The sequence below is a fragment of the Protopterus annectens genome, chromosome 13.part0 (genome assembly GCF_019279795.1).
Source record: "Protopterus annectens isolate FY-2018-M chromosome 13.part0, PAN1.0, whole genome shotgun sequence".
NCBI lineage: Eukaryota > Metazoa > Chordata > Ceratodontiformes > Protopteridae > Protopterus > Protopterus annectens.
This window is the reverse complement of record NC_056747.1, coordinates 1,179,930,091-1,179,944,802: the sequence shown is the minus strand read 5'-3', so window position 1 is coordinate 1,179,944,802 and position 14,712 is coordinate 1,179,930,091.

Below are 14,712 nucleotides of genomic sequence, written 5' to 3'. Positions count from 1 at the left end.
TTGGTCATGGGTTGCTCAGAGGCCCACCATGATAAAGTATAGTTAGATATGATTACTGAATGCAGTTAGGCAGAAAGTATGAGATTTCTAACTAGAGACTGAAACATTCTAGACATTTTATTTTCATATCTAGAATCCAAGTTACAGTTTAAAGAACAGTTCAGTCTAGTTCTTGATTGGATTATCATTCACTACTTACCTAATAAAGTATATTATCTGAAATAGGCTGCTGATAGATGTTAGAAGATTGCATTCTATATCTGATCTTGGTAATTCTGACTACTTGAGGGTAACAGCAGTCATAAGTGCAAATAGTACTAAGTGTAAGCTTTTTGACAAGATCAGTAGGAAATGATATAAAGCAGATTATCTCCAAATAATAGCAGAATTACCCTCTTGGATTATCTTAGCACTGGGGATTTACCCAAACCTAAATGGAATGGTTTTACTTAAAATTTGATAGTCTTATCAGTTATGTACCTACTACCATAGTGAAACAGTATGCCAAATCTTATCCAATAAGATAGTGTTGGAAAATTCATAAATTAACCAAAATGAAAAAAAAAATCACTGGGAAATATTCCTGTTGTATCCCACTGTTGTTGTTGTTTTTAACCACTGTAGATATAAATAAGCCCAGTGCCAAATCACAGAGACAACTAATTAATAAAATGAAGGCTGAATGTGAAAAATAAGACTAGCTAGTTATGCCAATGACAACATGAAGGACCTCTTTGTTTATGTACACAAATTAAATTCTGCTAAAAATTCAAATACTGTTATTTTAAAAGGAAAATGATGAAAAAAATTACCTCTGATAAGGATGTAGCAAATCACTTCTGCAAGGTCTTCTCAACAGTGGTAAATAGTAATTCTATGCCACAAACTAATTTCTCTTCAACAATTTGGCCTACCTTTGATAGAAGCATTAAGCAGGACCGTTGGCAATCTTGAAGGTAGTCCTTATAACATCCATGGCTATTTTATCAATAAAGTTCATTCAAAGCATATGGTAATACAAGCCCATTTATTCCAGAATTGTTTATCTTCTGAACTTGATTCTGATCTATAGAATGGAACATTTTCATTCCTATTCACAAGGATGGTGACTCGTATATCTAGTAACAATACTCTAGTAAGCTTGACTTGTTCTCTAGGAAACATGTAATCTGTCTTGCCACATAAAAAGCAGGTGCAATCTTTATCTTTAGGGGTTTACGGAAGGCTAATTTACCCAAGATGCATTAATTCAGGGAAGCTCCTGGTTTTCTAAATTGCTAGAGTTTTGTTTTCGATGCTCTTGATATGGGCTTACCTGTTGACCCCTTATGAGGTTTCCATTTCCACACTCTAGGATCATAGGCCAGCTAGTAAGACATAAAATAAAACCTTATATAATAGAATAGATTTCAAACTGTTTGCCTAATAGAATAGTGGTCTCCAGATTTAAAAATCAAATTTCCGAATGTGTGCCTGCCTATAAAGGGGACCTATGGGGTCAACGTTGAATGAGTTTGTAATTATCATTTAATATTTTCATGGTGTATTTATCCTATGTGATTTTATATATATATATATATATATATATATATATATATATATATATGGTATAATAACTTCACAGATTACATAAATTAGCATTTTGAAACAAATAAGATGTAACTATATGAAATTAATCGCAATAGTTTTAGAGTTGCCAACTATTTTCAGAATCCTGACACTTTCAATGACAAAAAGCTATCTTTTCAAATAAATTTTCAAATGTCGACTAAGAAATGATATTCTGTACAAAGCATTATTTGATAGTCATTATTCCTAGGAGAACAGAAGTGCTGAGATCACTCTTTAGTCTTTAGTAAGACCTCACATAAGTACAATGTGTCATTCTGCTGCTACAGTAATCAAGACGTACTTTAACTTTTAAAAGGTTGGAGTTCATTCACTAAAAAAGTACAGTCATAAAGCTGAGTTCCTTTGACACATTACTGGAACTTAATATTTGCATTGTTTTTGAAGGTCTTATCAGATGTGAGCTGACTGAGCCATTTACGTGTCAGAAGAACAGTTTGCTTGATTCCTTGATGAGATTATCATTCACTAGGTACCTATTAAACAACGAGAACAACAGTATTTCCTTAGGAAAGTAAATGTGTGCTACACAAATAAACATTTTTTTTGTTTGCCTATTATCCGGAATAGCCTGTCCATAGATGTAAGGGGATTTGCGCCCTCTAAATGAGTTCAGGCATGAACTAGATGACATTTTCAGTTGATTTCTCTACAAGTGGGATAAACATAGCATTAGTGAATTTAACTGTTCAGGCTGTTACTTATCTTTGGTTGAATACAGAAAAGCTTCACTACATCCTTTGAGCTATCCCTTTCTCAGCTGTTGATGGCGAGGAAAAACAAGCCAAAATTGTTGATGTTATCACCATTCATGCAGGCAGAACCCACTGCCAGTGTTAAATTGGCCTAGCAATGAGCTCAGCTAAAGCAGAAGTGTTGCAATGTTAAATCACTCCGAGTACTGCTCACACATCATACAGCAGCAGGTGTAGTTAAATCACTCCGAGTACTGCTCACACGTCATACAGCAGCAGGTATAGTTAAATCACTCCAAGTACTGCTCACACGTCATACAGCAGCAGGTATAGTTAAATCACTCCGAGTACTGCCCACACATCATACAGCAGCAGGTATATTTAAATCACTCTGAGTACTGTCCACACATCATACAGCAGCAGGTACAGTTAAATCACTCTGAGTACTGCCCACACATCATACAGCAGCAGGTGTAGTTAAATCACTCTGAGTACTGCCCACACATCATACAGCAGCAGGTGTAGTTAAATCACTCTGAGTACTGCCCACACATCATACAGCAGCAGGTGTAGTTAGATCACTCTGAGTACTGCCCACACATCATACAGCAGCAGGTATAGTTAAATCACTCTGAGTACTGCCCACACATCATACAGCAGCAGGTACAGTTAAATCACTCTGAGTACTGCCCACACATCGTACAGCAGGTGTAGTTAAATCACTCTGAGTACTGCCCTTACATCGTACAGCAGCAGGTATAGCTAAATCACTCCGAGTACTGCCCACACATCGTACAGCAGCAGGTATAGTTAAATCACTCTGAGTACTGCCCACACATCATGCAGCAGCAGGTATAGTTAAATCACTCTGAGTACTGCCCACACATCATACAGCAGCAGGTATAGTTAAATCACTCCGAGTACTGCCCACACATCATACAGCAGCAGGTATAGTTAAATCACTCCGAGTACTGCCCACACATCATACAGCAGCAGGTGTAGTTAAATCACTCCGAGTACTGCCCACACATCATACAGCAGCAGGTATAGTTAAATCACTCCGAGTACTGCCCACACATCATACAGCAGCAGGTATAGTTAAATCACTCCGAGTACTGCCCACACATCATACAGCAGCAGGTGTAGTTAAATCACTCCAGTACTGCCCACACATCATACAGCAGCAGGTATAGTTAAATCACTCCGAGTACTGCCCACACATCATACAGCAGCAGGTGTAGTTAAATCACTCCGAGTACTGCCCACACATCATACAGCAGCAGGTATAGTTAAATCACTCTGAGTACTGCCCACACATCATACAGCAGCAGGAATAGTTAAATCACTCCGAGTACTGCCCACACATCGTACAGCAGCAGGTATAGCTAAATCACTCCGAGTACTGCCCACACATCATGCAGCAGCAGGTATAGTTAAATCATTCTGAGTACTGCCCACACATCATACAGCAGCAGGTATAGTTAAATCACTCCGAGTACTGCCCACACATCATACAGCAGCAGGTGTAGTTAAATCACTCTGAGTACTGCCCACACATCGTACAGCAGCAGGTATAGCTAAATCACTCCGAGTACTGCCCACACATCATGCAGCAGCAGGTATAGTTAAATCATTCTGAGTACTGCCCACACATCATACAGCAGCAGGTGTAGTTAAATCACTCCGAGTACTGCCCACACATCATACAGCAGCAGGTGTAGTTAAATCACTCTGAGTACTGCCCACACATCATACAGCAGCAGGTATAGTTAAATCACTCCGAGTACTGCCCACACATCATACAGCAGCAGGTGTAGTTAAATCACTCTGAGTACTGCCCACACATCATACAGCAGCAGGTGTAGTTAAATCACTCTGAGTACTGCCCACACATCATACAGCAGCAGGTACAGTTAAATCACTCTGAGTACTGCCCACACATCATACAGCAGCAGGTGTAGTTAAATCACTCTGAGTACTGCCCACACATCATACAGCAGCAGGTGTAGTTAGATCACTCTGAGTACTGCCCACACATCGTACAGCAGCAGGTGTAGTTAAATCACTCCGAGTACTGCCCACACATCGTACAGCAGCAGTTGTAGTTATATCACTACGAGTACTGCCCACACATCATACAGCAGCAGGTATAGTTAAATCACTCTGAGTACTGCCCACACATCATACAGCAGCAGGTATAGTTAAATCACTCTGAGTACTGCCCACACATCATACAGTAGCAAGTGTAGTTAAATCACTCCGAGTACTGCTCACACGTCATACAGCAGCAGGTATAGTTAAATCACTCCGAGTACTGCCCACACATCATACAGCAGCAGGTATAGTTAAATCACTCTGAGTACTGCCCACACGTCATGCAGCAGCAGGTACAGTTAAATCACTCCGAGTACTGCCCACACATCATGCATCAGCAGGTATAGTTAAATCATTCCAAGTACTGCCCACACATCATACAGCAGCAGGTGTAGTTAAATCACTCTGAGTACTGCCCACACATCATACAGCAGCAGGTGTAGTTAAATCACTCTGAGTACTGCCCACACATCATACAGCAGCAGGTGTAGTTAAATCACTCTGAGTACTGCCCACACATCATACAGCAGCAGGTACAGTTAAATCACTCTGAGTACTGCCCACACATCATACAGCAGCAGGTATAGTTAAATCACTCCAAGTACTGCCCACACATCGTACAGCAGTAGGTGTAGTTAAATCACTCTGAGTACTGCCCACACATCATACAGCAGCAGGTATAGTTAAATCACTCTGAGTACTGCCCACACATCATACAGCAGCAGGTGTAGTTAGATCACTCTGAGTACTGCCCACACATCATACAGAAGCAGGTGTAGTTAAATCACTCTGAGTACTGCCCACACATCATACAGCAGCAGGTATAGTTAAATCACTCCAAGTACTGCCCACACATCGTACAGCAGTAGGTGTAGTTAAATCACTCTGAGTACTGCCCACACATCATACAGCAGCAGGTATAGTTAAATCACTCTGAGTACTGCCCACACATCATACAGCAGCAGGTGTAGTTAGATCACTCTGAGTACTGCCCACACATCGTACAGCAGCAGGTATAGTTAAATCACTCCGAGTACTGCCCACACATCGTACAGCAGCAGGTGTAGTTAGATCACTCTGAGTACTGCCCACACATCATACAGCAGCAGGTGGAGTTAAATCACTCTGAGTACTGCCCACACATCATGCAGCAGCAGGTATAGTTAAATCACTCTGAGTACTGCCCACACATCATACAGCAGCAGGTGTAGTTAAATCACTCTGAGTACTGCCCACACATCATACAGCAGCAGGTGTAGTTAAATCACTCTGAGTACTGCCCACACATCATACAGCAGCAGGTGTAGTTAAATCACTCTGAGTACTGCCCACACATCATACAGCAGCAGGTGTAGTTAAATCACTCTGAGTACTGCCCACACATCATACAGCAGCAGGTGGAGTTAAATCACTCTGAGTACTGCCCACACATCATGCAGCAGCAGGTGTAGTTTAATCACTCTGAGTACTGCCCACACATCATACAGCAGCAGGTGTAGTTAAATCACTCTGAGTACTGCCCACACATCATGCAGCAGCAGGTGTAGTTAAATCACTCTGAGTACTGCCCACACATCATACAGCAGCAGGTGTAGTTAAATCACTCTGAGTACTGCCCACACATCATGCAGCAGCAGGTGTAGTTAAATCACTCTGAGTACTGCCCACACATCATACAGCAGCAGGTGTAGTTAAATCACTCTGAGTACTGCCCACACATCATACAGCAGCAGGTGGAGTTAAATCACTCCGAGTACTGCCCACACATCATACAGCAGCAGGTGTAGTTAAATCACTCCGAGTACTGCCCACACATCATACAGCAGCAGGTATAGTTAAATCACTCCGAGTACTGCCCACACATCATACAGCAGCAGGTGTAGTTAAATCACTCTGAGTACTGCCCACACATCATACAGCAGCAGGTGTAGTTAAATCACTCTGAGTACTGCCCACACATCGTACAGCAGCAGGTACAGTTAAATCACTCTGAGTACTGCCCACACATCATACAGCAGCAGGTGTAGTTAAATCACTCCGAGTACTGCCCACACATCATACAGCAGCAGGTATAGTTAAATCACTCCGAGTACTGCCCACACATCATACAGCAGCAGGTATAGTTAAATCACTCCGAGTACTGCCCACACATCATACAGCAGCAGGTGTAGTTAAATCACTCTGAGTACTGCCCACACATCATACAGCAGCAGGTGTAGTTAAATCACTCAGAGTACTGCCCACATGTCATGCAGCAGCAGGTATAGTTAAATCACTCTGAGTACTGCCCACACATCATACAGCAGCAGGTGTAGTTAAATCACTCCAAGTACTGCCCACACATCATACAGCAGCAGGTATAGTTAAATCACTCCGAGTACTGCCCACATGTCATGCAGCAGCAGGTGTAGTTAAATCACTCCGAGTACTGCCCACACATCATACAGCAGCAGGTGTAGTTAAATCACTCTGAGTACTGCCCACACATCATACAGCAGCAGGTATAGTTAAATCACTCTGAGTACTGCCCACACATCATACAGCAGCAGGTATAGTTAAATCACTCCGAGTACTGCCCACACATCATACAGCAGCAGGTATAGTTAAATCACTCCGAGTACTGCCCACACATCATACAGCAGCAGGTGTAGTTAAATCACTCCGAGTACTGCTCACACGTCATACAGCAGCAGGTATAGTTAAATCACTCCAAGTACTGCTCACACGTCATACAGCAGCAGGTATAGTTAAATCACTCCGAGTACTGCCCACACATCATACAGCAGCAGGTATATTTAAATCACTCTGAGTACTGTCCACACATCATACAGCAGCAGGTACAGTTAAATCACTCTGAGTACTGCCCACACATCATACAGCAGCAGATGTAGTTAAATCACTCTGAGTACTGCCCACACATCATACAGCAGCAGGTGTAGTTAAATCACTCTGAGTACTGCCCACACATCATACAGCAGCAGGTGTAGTTAGATCACTCTGAGTACTGCCCACACATCATACAGCAGCAGGTATAGTTAAATCACTCTGAGTACTGCCCACACATCATACAGCAGCAGGTACAGTTAAATCACTCTGAGTACTGCCCACACATCGTACAGCAGGTGTAGTTAAATCACTCTGAGTACTGCCCTTACATCGTACAGCAGCAGGTATAGCTAAATCACTCCGAGTACTGCCCACACATCGTACAGCAGCAGGTATAGTTAAATCACTCTGAGTACTGCCCACACATCATGCAGCAGCAGGTATAGTTAAATCACTCTGAGTACTGCCCACACATCATAGAGCAGCAGGTATAGTTAAATCACTCCGAGTACTGCCCACACATCATACAGCAGCAGGTATAGTTAAATCACTCCGAGTACTGCCCACACATCATACAGCAGCAGGTGTAGTTAAATCACTCCAAGTACTGCCCACACATCATACAGCAGCAGGTATAGTTAAATCACTCCGAGTACTGCCCACACATCATACAGCAGCAGGTATAGTTAAATCACTCCGAGTACTGCCCACACATCATACAGCAGCAGGTGTAGTTAAATCACTCCGAGTACTGCCCACACATCATACAGCAGCAGGTATAGTTAAATCACTCCGAGTACTGCCCACACATCATACAGCAGCAGGTGTAGTTAAATCACTCCGAGTACTGCCCACACATCATACAGCAGCAGGTATAGTTAAATCACTCCGAGTACTGCCCACACATCGTACAGCAGCAGGTATAGCTAAATCACTCCGAGTACTGCCCACACATCATGCAGCAGCAGGTATAGTTAAATCATTCCGAGTACTGCCCACACATCATACAGCAGCAGGTATAGTTAAATCACTCCGAGTACTGCCCACACATCATACAGCAGCAGGTGTAGTTAAATCACTCTGAGTACTGCCCACACATCGTACAGCAGCAGGTATAGCTAAATCACTCCGAGTACTGCCCACACATCATGCAGCAGCAGGTATAGTTAAATCATTCTGAGTACTGCCCACACATCATACAGCAGCAGGTGTAGTTAAATCACTCCGAGTACTGCCCACACATCATACAGCAGCAGGTGTAGTTAAATCACTCTGAGTACTGCCCACACATCATACAGCAGCAGGTATAGTTAAATCACTCCGAGTACTGCCCACACATCATACAGCAGCAGGTGTAGTTAAATCACTCTGAGTACTGCCCACACATCATACAGCAGCAGGTGTAGTTAAATCACTCTGAGTACTGCCCACACATCATACAGCAGCAGGTACAGTTAAATCACTCTGAGTACTGCCCACACATCATACAGCAGCAGGTGTAGTTAAATCACTCTGAGTACTGCCCACACATCATACAGCAGCAGGTGTAGTTAGATCACTCTGAGTACTGCCCACACATCGTACAGCAGCAGGTGTAGTTAAATCACTCTGAGTACTGCCCACACATCGTACAGCAGCAGTTGTAGTTATATCACTACGAGTACTGCCCACACATCATACAGCAGCAGGTATAGTTAAATCACTCTGAGTACTGCCCACACATCATACAGCAGCAGGTATAGTTAAATCACTCTGAGTACTGCCCACACATCATACAGTAGCAAGTGTAGTTAAATCACTCCGAGTACTGCTCACACGTCAAACAGCAGCAGGTATAGTTAAATCACTCTGAGTACTGCCCACACATCGTACAGCAGCAGATATAGTTAAATCACTCCGAGTACTGCCCACACATCATGCATCAGCAGGTATAGTTAAATCATTCCAAGTACTGCCCACACATCATACAGCAGCAGGTGTAGTTAAATCACTCTGAGTACTGCCCACACATCATACAGCAGCAGGTGTAGTTAAATCACTCTGAGTACTGCCCACACATCATACAGCAGCAGGTGTAGTTAAATCACTCTGAGTACTGCCCACACATCATACAGCAGCAGGTACAGTTAAATCACTCTGAGTACTGCCCACACATCATACAGCAGCAGGTATAGTTAAATCACTCCAAGTACTGCCCACACATCGTACAGCAGTAGGTGTAGTTAAATCACTCTGAGTACTGCCCACACATCATACAGCAGCAGGTATAGTTAAATAACTCTGAGTACTGCCCACACATCATACAGCAGCAGGTGTAGTTAGATCACTCTGAGTACTGCCCACACATCATACAGCAGCAGGTGTAGTTAAATCACTCTGAGTACTGCCCACACATCATACAGCAGCAGGTATAGTTAAATCACTCCAAGTTCTGCCCACACATCGTACAGCAGTAGGTGTAGTTAAATCACTCTGAGTACTGCCCACACATCATACAGCAGCAGGTAAAGTTAAATCACTCTGAGTACTGCCCACACATCATACAGTAGCAGGTGTAGTTAGATCACTCTGAGTACTGCCCACACATCGTACAGCAGCAGGTATAGTTAAATCACTCCGAGTACTGCCCACACATCGTACAGCAGCAGGTGTAGTTAGATCACTCTGAGTACTGCCCACACATCATACAGCAGCAGGTGGAGTTAAATCACTCTGAGTACTGCCCACACATCATGCAGCAGCAGGTATAGTTAAATCACTCTGAGTACTGCCCACACATCATACAGCAGCAGGTGTAGTTAAATCACTCTGAGTACTGCCCACACATCATACAGCAGCAGGTGTAGTTAAATCACTCTGAGTACTGCCCACACATCATACAGCAGCAGGTGTAGTTAAATCACTCTGAGTACTGCCCACACATCATACAGCAGCAGGTGTAGTTAAATCACTCTGAGTACTGCCCACACATCATACAGCAGCAGGTGGAGTTAAATCACTCTGAGTACTGCCCACACATCATGCAGCAGCAGGTGTAGTTTAATCACTCTGAGTACTGCCCACACATCATACAGCAGCAGGTGTAGTTAAATCACTCTGAGTACTGCCCACACATCATGCAGCAGCAGGTGTAGTTAAATCACTCTGAGTACTGCCCACACATCATACAGCAGCAGGTGTAGTTAAATCACTCTGAGTACTGCCCACACATCATGCAGCAGCAGGTGTAGTTAAATCACTCTGAGTACTGCCCACACATCATACAGCAGCAGGTGTAGTTAAATCACTCTGAGTACTGCCCACACATCATACAGCAGCAGGTGGAGTTAAATCACTCCGAGTACTGCCCACACATCATACAGCAGCAGGTGTAGTTAAATCACTCCGAGTACTGCCCACACATCATACAGCAGCAGGTATAGTTAAATCACTCCGAGTACTGCCCACACATCATACAGCAGCAGGTGTAGTTAAATCACTCTGAGTACTGCCCACACATCATACAGCAGCAGGTGTAGTTAAATCACTCTGAGTACTGCCCACACATCATACAGCAGCAGGTACAGTTAAATCACTCTGAGTACTGCCCACACATCATACAGCAGCAGGTGTAGTTAAATCACTCCGAGTACTGCCCACACATCATACAGCAGCAGGTATAGTTAAATCACTCCGAGTACTGCCCACACATCATACAGCAGCAGGTATAGTTAAATCACTCCGAGTACTGCCCACACATCATACAGCAGCAGGTGTAGTTAAATCACTCTGAGTACTGCCCACACATCATACAGCAGCAGGTGTAGTTAAATCACTCAGAGTACTGCCCACATGTCATGCAGCAGCAGGTATAGTTAAATCACTCTGAGTACTGCCCACACATCATACAGCAGCAGGTATAGTTAAATCACTCCGAGTACTGCCCACACATCATACAGCAGCAGGTATAGTTAAATCACTCCGAGTACTGCCCACACATCATACAGCAGCAGATGTAGTTAAATCACTCTGAGTACTGCCCACACATCATACAGCAGCAGGTGTAGTTAAATCACTCTGAGTACTGCCCACACATCATACAGCAGCAGGTGTAGTTAAATCACTCTGAGTACTGCCCACACATCATACAGCAGCAGGTGTAGTTAAATCACTCTGAGTACTGCCCACACATCATACAGCAGCAGGTATAGTTAAATCCCTATGAGTACTGCCCACACATCATACAGCAGCAGGTATAGTTAAATCACTCTGAGTACTGCCCACACATCATACAGCAGCAGGTGTAGTTAAATCACTCTGAGTACTGCCCACATGTCATGCAGCAGCAGGTGTAGTTAAATCACTCTGAGTACTGCCCACATGTCATGCAGCAGCAGGTGTAGTTAGATCACTCTGAGTACTGCCCACACATCATACAGCAGCAGGTGTAGTTAAATCACTCTGAGTACTGCCCACACATCATACAGCAGCAGGTGTAGTTAGATCACTCTGAGTACTGCCCACACATCATACAGCAGCAGGTGTAGTTAAATCACTCTGAGTACTGCCCACACATCATACAGCAGCAGGTGTAGTTAAATCACTCGAGTACTGCCCACATGTCATGCAGCAGCAAGTGTAGTTAAATCACTCTGAGTACTGCCCACACATCATGCAGCAGCAGGTGTAGTTAAATCACTCTGAGTACTGCCCACACATCATACAGCAGCAGGTACAGTTAAATCACTATGAGTACTGCCCACACATCATACAGCAGCAGGTGTAGTTAAATCACTCTGAGTACTGCCCACACATCGTACAGCAGCAGGTGTAGTTAAATCACTCTGAGTACTGCCCACACATCATACAGCAGCAGGTGTAGTTAAATCACTCTGAGTACTGCCCACACATCGTACAGCAGCAGGTACAGTTAAATCACTCCGAGTACTGCCCACACATCATACAGCAGCAGGTATAGTTAAATCACTCCGAGTACTGCCCACACATCATACAGCAGCAGGTATAGTTAAATCACTCTGAGTACTGCCCACACATCATACAGCAGCAGGAATAGTTAAATCACTCCGAGTACTGCCCACACATCGTACAGCAGCAGGTATAGCTAAATCACTCCGAGTACTGCCCACACATCATGCAGCAGCAGGTATAGTTAAATCATTCCGAGTACTGCCCACACATCATACAGCAGCAGGTATAGTTAAATCACTCCGAGTACTGCCCACACATCATACAGCAGCAGGTGTAGTTAAATCACTCTGAGTACTGCCCACACATCGTACAGCAGCAGGTATAGCTAAATCACTCCGAGTACTGCCCACACATCATGCAGCAGCAGGTATAGTTAAATCATTCTGAGTACTGCCCACACATCATACAGCAGCAGGTGTAGTTAAATCACTCCGAGTACTGCCCACACATCATACAGCAGCAGGTGTAGTTAAATCACTCTGAGTACTGCCCACACATCATACAGCAGCAGGTATAGTTAAATCACTCCGAGTACTGCCCACACATCATACAGCAGCAGGTGTAGTTAAATCACTCTGAGTACTGCCCACACATCATACAGCAGCAGGTGTAGTTAAATCACTCTGAGTACTGCCCACACATCATACAGCAGCAGGTACAGTTAAATCACTCTGAGTACTGCCCACACATCATACAGCAGCAGGTGTAGTTAAATCACTCTGAGTACTGCCCACACATCGTACAGCAGCAGTTGTAGTTATATCACTACGAGTACTGCCCACACATCATACAGCAGCAGGTATAGTTAAATCACTCTGAGTACTGCCCACACATCATACAGCAGCAGGTATAGTTAACTCACTCTGAGTACTGCCCACACATCATACAGTAGCAAGTGTAGTTAAATCACTCCGAGTACTGCTCACACGTCAAACAGCAGCAGGTATAGTTAAATCACTCTGAGTACTGCCCACACATCGTACAGCAGCAGATATAGTTAAATCACTCCGAGTACTGCCCACACATCATGCATCAGCAGGTATAGTTAAATCATTCCAAGTACTGCCCACACATCATACAGCAGCAGGTGTAGTTAAATCACTCTGAGTACTGCCCACACATCATACAGCAGCAGGTGTAGTTAAATCACTCTGAGTACTGCCCACACATCATACAGCAGCAGGTGTAGTTAAATCACTCTGAGTACTGCCCACACATCATACAGCAGCAGGTGTAGTTAAATCACTCTGAGTACTGCCCACACATCATACAGCAGCAGGTGTAGTTAGATCACTCTGAGTACTGCCCACACATCGTACAGCAGCAGGTATAGTTAAATCACTCCGAGTACTGCCCACACATCGTACAGCAGCAGGTGTAGTTAGATCACTCTGAGTACTGCCCACACATCATACAGCAGCAGGTGGAGTTAAATCACTCTGAGTACTGCCCACACATCATGCAGCAGCAGGTATAGTTAAATCACTCTGAGTACTGCCCACACATCATACAGCAGCAGGTGTAGTTAAATCACTCTGAGTACTGCCCACACATCATACAGCAGCAGGTGTAGTTAAATCACTCTGAGTACTGCCCACACATCATACAGCAGCAGGTGTAGTTAAATCACTCTGAGTACTGCCCACACATCATACAGCAGCAGGTGTAGTTAAATCACTCTGAGTACTGCCCACACATCATACAGCAGCAGGTGGAGTTAAATCACTCTGAGTACTGCCCACACATCATGCAGCAGCAGGTGTAGTTTAATCACTCTGAGTACTGCCCACACATCATACAGCAGCAGGTGTAGTTAAATCACTCTGAGTACTGCCCACACATCATGCAGCAGCAGGTGTAGTTAAATCACTCTGAGTACTGCCCACACATCATACAGCAGCAGGTGTAGTTAAATCACTCTGAGTACTGCCCACACATCATGCAGCAGCAGGTGTAGTTAAATCACTCTGAGTACTGCCCACACATCATACAGCAGCAGGTGTAGTTAAATCACTCTGAGTACTGCCCACACATCATACAGCAGCAGGTGTAGTTAAATCACTCCGAGTACTGCCCACACATCATACAGCAGCAGGTGTAGTTAAATCACTCCGAGTACTGCCCACACATCATACAGCAGCAGGTATAGTTAAATCACTCCGAGTACTGCCCACACATCATACAGCAGCAGGTGTAGTTAAATCACTCTGAGTACTGCCCACACATCATACAGCAGCAGGTGTAGTTAAATCACTCTGAGTACTGCCCACACATCGTACAGCAGCAGGTACAGTTAAATCACTCTGAGTACTGCCCACACATCATACAGCAGCAGGTGTAGTTAAATCACTCCGAGTACTGCCCACACATCATACAGCAGCAGGTATAGTTAAATCACTCCGAGTACTGCCCACACATCATACAGCAGCAGGTATAGTTAAATCACTCCGAGTACTGCCCACACATCATACAGCAGCAGGTGTAGTTAAATCACTCTGAG